This window comes from Pan troglodytes, chromosome 15 (assembly GCF_028858775.2).
Source record: "Pan troglodytes isolate AG18354 chromosome 15, NHGRI_mPanTro3-v2.0_pri, whole genome shotgun sequence".
NCBI lineage: Eukaryota > Metazoa > Chordata > Mammalia > Primates > Hominidae > Pan > Pan troglodytes.
This window is the reverse complement of record NC_072413.2, coordinates 43,689,518-43,699,056: the sequence shown is the minus strand read 5'-3', so window position 1 is coordinate 43,699,056 and position 9,539 is coordinate 43,689,518. Positions and strand designations below refer to the sequence as shown.

The 9,539-nt window shown below is 42.4% G+C and overlaps 1 pseudogene; it reads left to right on the top strand.

The window, feature by feature from the left end:
- The first annotated feature begins 5,708 nt into the window (after positions 1–5,708).
- LOC134808333 (collagen, type I, alpha 1a-like) lies at positions 5,709–6,385 on the top strand (annotated as a pseudogene).
- The last annotated feature ends 3,154 nt before the right edge of the window (positions 6,386–9,539 follow it).

The window sequence follows — 9,539 nt, the reverse complement described above, 5'->3', positions numbered from 1 at the left end:
ATCAGTTTTGTTTCTGCCAAAATAAATATACTGCTAGAATTTGAGAATAAAGTTCATCTTTTTCTAATTTTTTTATTTACTTGCATCTCTATATTTAATACTATTTTTTCAGGGTTTTTTCTCCTACTATTCTGAGTAGCTTAGTATTATTCACACATTAAAATAAATGAAATGACCAAACGAAATCATTATTTTTGTTAAATCAAGTATCATAATGATATATCCTTGTAAACATATTGGAAAAAAATTCACTAATCAACCCAAGTTTATTCAAGAGTGATATCCTTTCTAAGGACCACATATTGTAAATGATGAATAGAACCAGAAGACTCATATAAGAATGAGGATAACCATTCCCCAGGCAAAATTAAAAAAAAAAAAAAAAAAAAAAAAAAAAAAAAAAAAAAAAAGTTGTTTCTAAGGCTTTCAGGCTGGTATTTTTAGTGTTCATAGTTCATATTATCTCTTTGGAGAGAATACTATGATCCTTAGAGAGTGGTATGGATTCTGTAAAATATGTTCAAAGCCATGGTCTCTGATAAAAATGATTGAAATAACTGTCTTTCTCAATGCTTTTGTTTTGCTATAGACCTGAACTTGGTCAAGGTCGTGGGTTTAAGACCTTTGCAAGACAATTAGATTGTTTTTCTTCTCTGTTAAAGGTTACCATAAAAAAAAATCTGTTTTCAATACATGCTCTTGGTCTGAAAGGTGATAAGGGAAAGGAATGTGTATAGATCAGTGCAAATATTTCACTGATCCTTGAAAATCAATCTAAAGGGCATATCCTACAATAATAGCAGTATACTGTAAGAGACCAGAATATACCACCCCAAAGGATTATTTTGAGCTGATTATTTTAAGAAATTGCAGACACAAAAGAAGCTCTGAAAACAGAGAAGTTACCCTTTTGAAGGGAAATTTACACCTATATAGTAAATCGTTTGTAAGGGCATCTCCTGCTCAGCACCAGGAAGAAAAGGATGACTCTGAATCAGTAGAAATGCTTATTAATGGAGAAGGCAGTAACTTAAATCTACATAATAAACCTTATCTTTGTTTATCTTCTTTCCCTAGGCATCTCCCCATGACTGTCCTTTCCCCAACTCTTTTTTTCTATGTTTCAGTGGATGATGGTATTCAAAGCCATCTCTGAGATTTCATTTCTCTGAGTGTGTCTCATTTATACATGAGGTATACAATTGACCTGTGAAGAATGTAGGGGTTAGGACTACTTACCACAACACATTTGAAAATCCACAAATAATGTCTGACTTCCAAAAACTTAACTATTAATACCCTACTGTTGACCAGAAGCCTTACAAATAACATATATACTCGATTAACACATATTTTGTATGATATATCTATTATATACCGTATTCTTACAATAAAGTAAGCTAAAGAAAGGAAAATGTTATTGAGAAAATCATAAGGAAGATAGATTTACTATTCATAAGTGGAAGTGGACCATTGTTAATGGAATAATGATGAAGTTCATAAAGTTGGAAAGGAGAGCTTCATTTCTCATTAACGGTTGCAGCGTACAGGTTGGCCATTCCGGCAGACTGGAAAGAATAGCCTTTGGTCAGAAGCCAGAAACAGACACTTTGAGGGAGGGGCAAACGGAACAGGAATTTATGCTGAGTGAGGTGGCCAAATATACATATTCAATAACCTATAGGAGGAGTATTGAATATTTATGAAAGGAGTAACAGGCCCATGCACAATTCAGCTTCAAGCCCCTTCATGAATTGCAATTAACAAAAATCGTGGTGTTGGCATGATTTGAGAGTGGAGTTTTGGGTCCTCTGATGTCAAAAGGTGAAGTAGAGCAGGGGGTCCCCAAACCCTGAGCTATGGATTGGTACCAGTCAGTCATCTGTCAGGAACTGGGCCTCACAACAGGAGGTGAGCAGCAAGCAAGCAAGCATTACCACCTAAGCTCTGCCTCCTGTCAGATCAGGGGTGGCATCAGATTCTCACAGGACCGCGAACCTTACTGTCAACTGTACATGCGAGGGATTTAGGTTGCATGCTCCATATGAGAATCTAATGCCTGATGATCTGAGGTGGAACAGTTTTATCCTGAAACCGTCCTCCAACCCCAACCCCAGTCTGTGAAAACATTGTCTTCCACAAAACTGGTCTCTGCTGCCAAAAAGGTTAGAGACTGCTGAAGTAGAGGACACAAAAACCCTCAGTGTGCATCCTCCGTAGACTGGCCAGAACCACTCCAGGATGGCTGAGTTCACTTTTGGTTCCGTGTATTGGCTCTGTAATATGAACAGGGAAAGGTCTTATCTTTGGGGCCTACCAAGTTTTACTGCTTAGAATTCTATATTACATGTTTGCAGTTTTGTAAATCTACCACTCAAAAACAGTCTAAAATTGCCTGCTAGCATGGGTGCTTTATATTGTGGTAGGCTAGGAGGAAAGATATTTGGAGCAAGTTATGCTCTACCAACATAGCTAGCTGGGTGACACACAGCAAGTGCTTAATAATTTAATTATGTCCAAAAAAAAGGTACCAGATAGAGGTAAGCAAGGAAGACTTCATTTAAGACTATTGTAATGGGAGAGAGAGATTTAACACAACTCTGAATATAACAGGCACAACTGGGGATTTATGGGCAGAACGGTGGACTTACTGGATAGAGAATTACTAAAAGGAACATGATTAGATATCAAGAGTTGGAAAAGAAGAACTTGATTAGATATTACAGTTAGAGGAAATGGGATTCTATATAAACTAGATAAGCATAATTCTTGCTAAAAGCAGGCTCAGCAGACCAAAGACAGAGTCTAATCAAGAAAAAGACTTGAAGGAGCCTGACTAGTTTATTCAAGAAGGGGATCCTTGTCAGTTCGTAAGTATGCAATAGCCCTCTCAGATGCTTGAGAGTATATCAGACAGGTATGTGATTGTCTCATTTGCTGATCTAAAAGAACTTTAGTTAGAACTCCTATTTTTCAAATAGAGATTTTGTTTATCCAAACTTCAAAGTTCCTGTGTTCTTGCCTGTTGCCTTTACCCTGAGTTTAAAAAAAAAAAAAAAACTAATGTTACTCTCCGAATTACATCATACAGATGAGTAACATGCTTTTCCTTAATGTATGCTTGTGACAAAGATTGTCCCCTTGACCAAACTTCAGTCAGGCTCCTCTTCCCAAGCAGGCCTCAAACTTTGTGCTTCCACCTTTGCATTGCCCAGTTTTAGCAAAAATCCTGTGAGGTCAGTTTATCAAGCATCTCCCACTCTCAATGTCTGATCACCCTGAATAACTGACCAAATTTCTCATCCCCACCATCCCCATGTGATATTGGATTAGACTGGCCTTCCTTCAGGAAGAATTATGTTAGGTCAATTTAGCAAGAATCAACCCACCTTCTTAATAATTTTTCATCCACCAACCCCATTAATCTAATCCTTGGCTATAAATCTCCTCTTCCCTGTTGCAGTTAGAATGGACCCCAGTCCTATACTGAGGTCTCTTTTCCCCTATTGCAGTTTTTCCTCAATAGTGTAAGTTTTTAACCATTTCAACTACTGTCAAGCTCTGGTTTTTCTTTAACACTTGTTTTCCCTTACTATATGAAAAGGAGTTTCTGACATGGATTTTATTTTATTTTTTCATTTTTAGAGATGGGGTCTTGCTCTGTCACCCAGGCTTGAGTGCAGTGGCACAATCACAGCTCACTGCAGCCTCAACCTCCCAGAAACAAATGATGCTGCCACCTCAGCCTCCAGAGTAGCTGGGACTACAGGCACATGCTACCATGCTTGGCTAATTTTTTTTTAATCTTTTATAGAGTCAGGGTCTCGCTGTGTTGCACAGGTTGGTCTCAAACTCATGGACTGAAGTAGTCATCCCTCTTTGGCCTCCCAAAGTGCTAGAACTCCAGATGTGAGCCACTGCACCTAGCTAGGTTGACATATTTTGAGGGAGTGATACCAGACTATCGAGGAGGCTCCTGTACAGTTGTTGATGCTGATTGCTACAGTATATAAGCAGTTGGCATTAGATAACTAAAAACAGGATGTGGAAGAAAAAGAGCAGATGTATCAGCCAGGCTTTACTCAAGATGTGCTGTGAGGCCTTGAGATTTCACTCAGACTTTGATTTGGTAAAATAAAATAATCATTGTATCTTACATTTTTAAATGTCTGTCTTATGATGAGTGTACAATAATTATTCACTGAATGACTAATGCTTTGCACTACTCTGTTTTTAAGTTCTCACTGTTTCAAAGAGATATAGTTTTGTTTGTCTGAATAGTGATTATTATGTATTTTATAAGCATTAATGAAAACATGAAATTCATTATTCATGCTCAATGTTTAGAAGAGGCTTCAAGGTAAGGAAAGGAAAGACATGAGACAGTAATGCAAAAGGAACTAGTAGAAAGAAAGAATAAGAAACTAAGAATGTATTTCTCTGAGATTTTGGGATAAGAATGATGGTGTGAAAGGATGGAGGAATGGAGGAAACCAAGGGATATTAATGAGATTAGTTAGAAAAACTGTTTTCCACTTGGGATATAACATAACCACTTCTGAATACTAAGTTTAGGGTAAGCTTTTATTAATTTTGATTCTTTCAATTTAAAAATCATAAGCTCTTTGAGAACACAAAAACTTTTTTTTTATTTCATACATTTCTCAGTTAAACCAAGGGGTTTAATACATGTTACTGAAGTATTCTGTTCTCCATGTAAAGTGCTTTATCTTCCAAATGCATTATGTCATACCAAATGAAATGAATACCAAAGCATGAATATGTCTTCATCAGGCAGGTGACATACTCACATATTTTTTTAAAGCATCATAAAGCATGGCTATCTTAAGGTTGGCAGTTATCACAAAGAAAATGCCAAAATTTTTTCACCAAAGGAATTTCAAAATCTATGCAAATTTGCATTTTCATATCATGTTATAATAAATATTACATCATTTTAATATAGTGCCATTCATTTACAGTCACTTAATTATACCCAAAAATAGTTTCCTGTACTACTTTTTTTTTTTTTGTATTTATTGATCATTCTTGGGTGTTTCTCAGAGAGGGGGATGTGGCAGGGTCATAGGATAATAGTGGAGAGAAGGTCAGCAGATAAACATGTGAACAAAGGTCTCTGGTTTTCCTAGGCAGAGGTCCCTGCGGCCTTCGGCAGTGTTTGTGTCCCTGGGTACTTGAGATTAGGGAGTGGTGATGACTCTTAATGAGCATGGTGCCTTCAAGCATCTGTTTAACAAAGCACATCTTGCACCGCCCTTAATCCATTTAACCCTGAGTTGACACAGCACATGTTTCAGAGAGCACGGGGTTGGGGGTAAGGTTATAGATTAACAGCATCCCAAGGCAGAAAAATTTTTCTTAGTACAGAACAAAATGGTGTCTCCTATGTCAACTTCTTTCTACACAGACACAGTAACAATCTGATCTCTCTTTCTTTTCCCCACATTTCCCCCTTTTCTTTTCGACAAAACCGCCATCGTCATCATGGCCCATTCTCAATGGTCGCTGTCTCTTCGGAGCTGTTGGGTACACTTCCCAGACAAGGCGGCCTGGCAGAGGCGCTCCCCACCTCCCAGACGGGGCGGCCGGGCAGAGGCACTCCCCAACTCCCAGATGGGGCGGCCAGGCAGAGGCGCTCCCCAACTCCCAGACAGGGCGGCCGGGCAGAGGCACTCCTCACTTCCCAGATGGGGTGGCCGGGCAGAGGCGCACCTCACTTCCCAGATGAGGCGGCCGGGCAGAGGCGCACCTCACTTCCCAGATGGGGCGGCCGGGCAGAGGCGCACCTTACTTCCCAGATGGGGTAGCGGTCAGGCAGAGGCACTCCTCACCTCCCAGATGGGGTGGCCGGGCAGAGGCACCCCCCCACCTCCCAGATGGGGCGGCCGGGCAGAGGCACCCCCCACTTCTCAGACGAAGGGCAGCTGGGCAGAGACGCCCCTCACTTCCCAGACGGGGCGGCCAGGCAGAGGCGCTCCCCACCGCCCAGACAGGGTGGCCGGGTAGAGGCACTCCCCACCTTCCAGATGAAGGGCGGCCGGGCAGAGGTGCTCCTCACTTCCCAGGCAGCGCGGCCAGGCAGAGATGCCCCTCACCTCCCAGATGGAGCGGCTGGGCAGAGGCGCCCACTTCCCAGACGGGGCGGCCAGGCAGAGGCACTCCCCACCTCCCAGACGAAGGGCGGCCGGGCAGAGGTGCCCCTTGCCTCCCAGGCGGGGCGGCCAGGCAGAGGCGCACCTCGCCTCCCAGGCGGGGCAGCTGGGCAGAGGCACTGCCCGCCTCCCAGGCAGGGTGGCCGGGCAGAGGGGCTACCCGCTTCCCAGATGGGGCAGCCGGGCAGAGGGGCTCCCCACATCCCAGATGATGGGCGGCCAGGCAGAGACGCTCCCCACTTCCCAGAAGGGGTAGCAGCCGGGTGGAGGCTGTAATCTTAGCACTTTGGGAGGCCAAGGCAGGCGGCTGGAAGGTGGAGGTTGTGGCGAGCCGAGATCATGCCACTGAACTCCAGCCTGGGCAACAATGAGCATTGAGTGAGCCAGACTCCATCTGCAATCCCAGCACCCCAGGAGGCCAAGGCGGGCAGACCACTCGAGGTCAGGAGCCGGAGACCAGCCCAGTCAACAGGGCGAAACCCTGATTCCTCCAAAAATACAAAAACCAGTCAGGTGTGGTGGCGCGCACCCGCAATCCCAGGCACTCAGCAGGCTGAGGCAGGAGAACCACAGGAGCCCAGGGCAGGGAGGCTGCAGCGAGCCAAGACCATGGCAGTACAGTCCAGCCTCGGTAACAGAGGGAGACCGAAGAAAGAAGAGGGGAGAGGGAGAGGGAGGGGGAGGGGGGAGGAGAGGGGAAGGGGGATGGAAGGAGGAGGGGAGGGGGAGGGGGAGGTGAAGGGGGAGGGAAGGAGGAGGGGAGGGGGAGGGGAGGGGGAGAGGGAGAGGGAGAGGGAGAGGGAGAGGGCTACTTCTTTACTTTCAGCTACAAGGAGGAGGGGGACAATTGGCCAGCCATTGCAGTGGAACTAAAGAACAGTGTGTGTCAAAAAGAGACTATTTAGAATTTAAACTGTTGGTGAAATTGGAAGTGGCAGTTAAAATTGTAGGTGGAATTTCTGTGAGAAGAATGTAATTATCCAAACTGAATTTTAACCAACACACCTGAGCACTTCAAAAAAATATTTTTAATACCACAAATAAATACCTCCTTTGTCCCATCTCTCAGTGGAAAGACACCTATTCTTGGGGCAGGTTGAATTCCTGAGGTTTTGCTTTAGTTCTGGCTCAGTAGAAAAAGTGCCACCTACTGAATTGCCAGTCTCCTTCCTGTGGAGATCTTTGATAGAGCAAAGAAAACCATTATTAGGTATTTTATGGTTCTTATTAGCATTTGATATCTTAGAATCTGTATTCAAATACTTTTCATTATGTAGGTTGAAAGTTTTAAGTTCAAAAACTCTACCAAGGTCACAACTAAAGATCACTGATGTCATTTGGCCCGGGGTGGGGAGTGGTTTGAAAATTATTTTCCTCTTGTATCTCAACCAAGAACATATTTCTCCAATTACACAAAACACGTTAGAACTCCTTTCCAGGATGGCAGCTAGGGCAGAACACCTACAGGGCAGAACGTTAAGGAATACTGAAAGCTGAGGTTAGAGAGCAAAGAGGCAGTGCCAAGCAGAAGTTGATGATCCCTCACGATATTATGTGAAGCACACAACAAGTATTCCTTTGAGCATTTTGGAGGAAACAAAACTCTCCTTTGAACATAATTGTGAAAAAATAAAAACTTAGACAATTAAATTTAACAGACTGAGTAAGAATGATTTACAAATCGGTCAGCCCTCAGAAGCAGAAACTGTTCAGAAAGCTCGACTCTGCAATGTGGGTAGGTAGCATTTATGAACAAAAAAGAGGTACTGAAACAGCTTGATTGGTTAGAGCCCAGTGTTTGCCTTATTTGAACAAGTTCCAGTCAGTTGGTAGCCTATGATTGGCTGAAACTTAGCTGCTATGATTGGCTAAGACATCCTAAATTAGACTCTCAGTTTATGTGTTAAATTAGGTTGCATTCCTTGCATAGGAACTCAAGGTATGAAGGCATCCTAGTGCCAAGTATAGTTTACTAGTTGTTATTCAAAACCTGTGTTTCAAGTACTTTTCACATATGAACTAAAAATGTAGTAATTTAGTTATATGGACTCTAAAACCATAAAGCCACATCTTTATGGCTAACTACTAATAGGGTAGAAAAGTTCATAGTCTCTACACTGCCCCTTACAGGATGTGTGACTCATTTTCCTCATTTGTTATCAGGGACATTAATAACAGAGGCCATCCAACAGAATTGTTGTATTAGGTTAACTATAAAACACCTAGAAGGGGACTGGGCCCATAATGAGTGCTGTATAATTATTTGGTATTATTGAAAGGAAAACTTTAGACAAATTAATTTTAACAGAGTTAAACTGAGCAAAAAATGATTCACAAATCATGCAGGCCCCAGAACCAGAATAGGTTCAAAGTGACTCCAAGACTGTCACATGGTCAGACAACATTTACGGACAGCAAAAGAAAAGTGATGTACAGAAACAGAAGTGCAATACAAAAACAGCTGGATTGGTTACAGCTCAGCATTTATCTTATTTGAACATGGTTTGAACAGCTGGTCACCTGTGATTGGCTGAAATTCAGCTGCTGCGACTGGCTCAAACAGCTACTTGTTACTAGAGTAGGTTATAGTCTGTTTATACGTCAAGGTAGGTTACAATTCACTATGAATAAGGAAGCCTTTGGAACAGTATGTATTTTCTCCATACATACCTAAAATATGTATGGAGAAAGCTTTAGAACAAACTTAATTCAATTTGAGATGACTATTATTATCTCAAAATGGACTAGCCCTTTCCAAGAAACTCAATGTACACTCAGAAGAGGATACCAGGAATTGAAGACCACGAGAAGAGAAACTCAGGGCTAGGAGAACAGAAATACGTATCTTGGTCATATCTGCCTAAAAACCTTATCAATTCCGTAATGACATATATGCCAATATCAGAATTTCCCTCTATATTATGTATAGACTATAATATTAACTTCTACTTTAGCCAATAAAAAGTATGTAATTCTCATTTTGGCACATGAGTTTAGGCATTCTCAACAACGTTTCCCACTTTTTGTTTTTTTTGAGACAGAGCCTCACTCTGCTGCCAGACTGGAGTGCAATGGCGCGATCTCGGCTCACTGCAACCTCCGACTCCCTGGTTCAAGCGATTCTCCTGCCTCAGCCTCCTGAGTAGCTGGGATTACAGGCACGCACCACCAAGCCCAGCTAATTTTTGTATTTTTAGTAGAGACAGGGTTTCACCGTCTTCTCGAGTTTCTGGCCTCATCATCCACCCACTTCAACCTCCCAAAGTGCTGGGATTACAGGCGTGAGCCACCGCGCCCAGCCTCTCCTACTTTTTAATAAAGTTTTCTGTTTAAAAAAAATCCATTCAGTTATTTTAAGGCATAAGC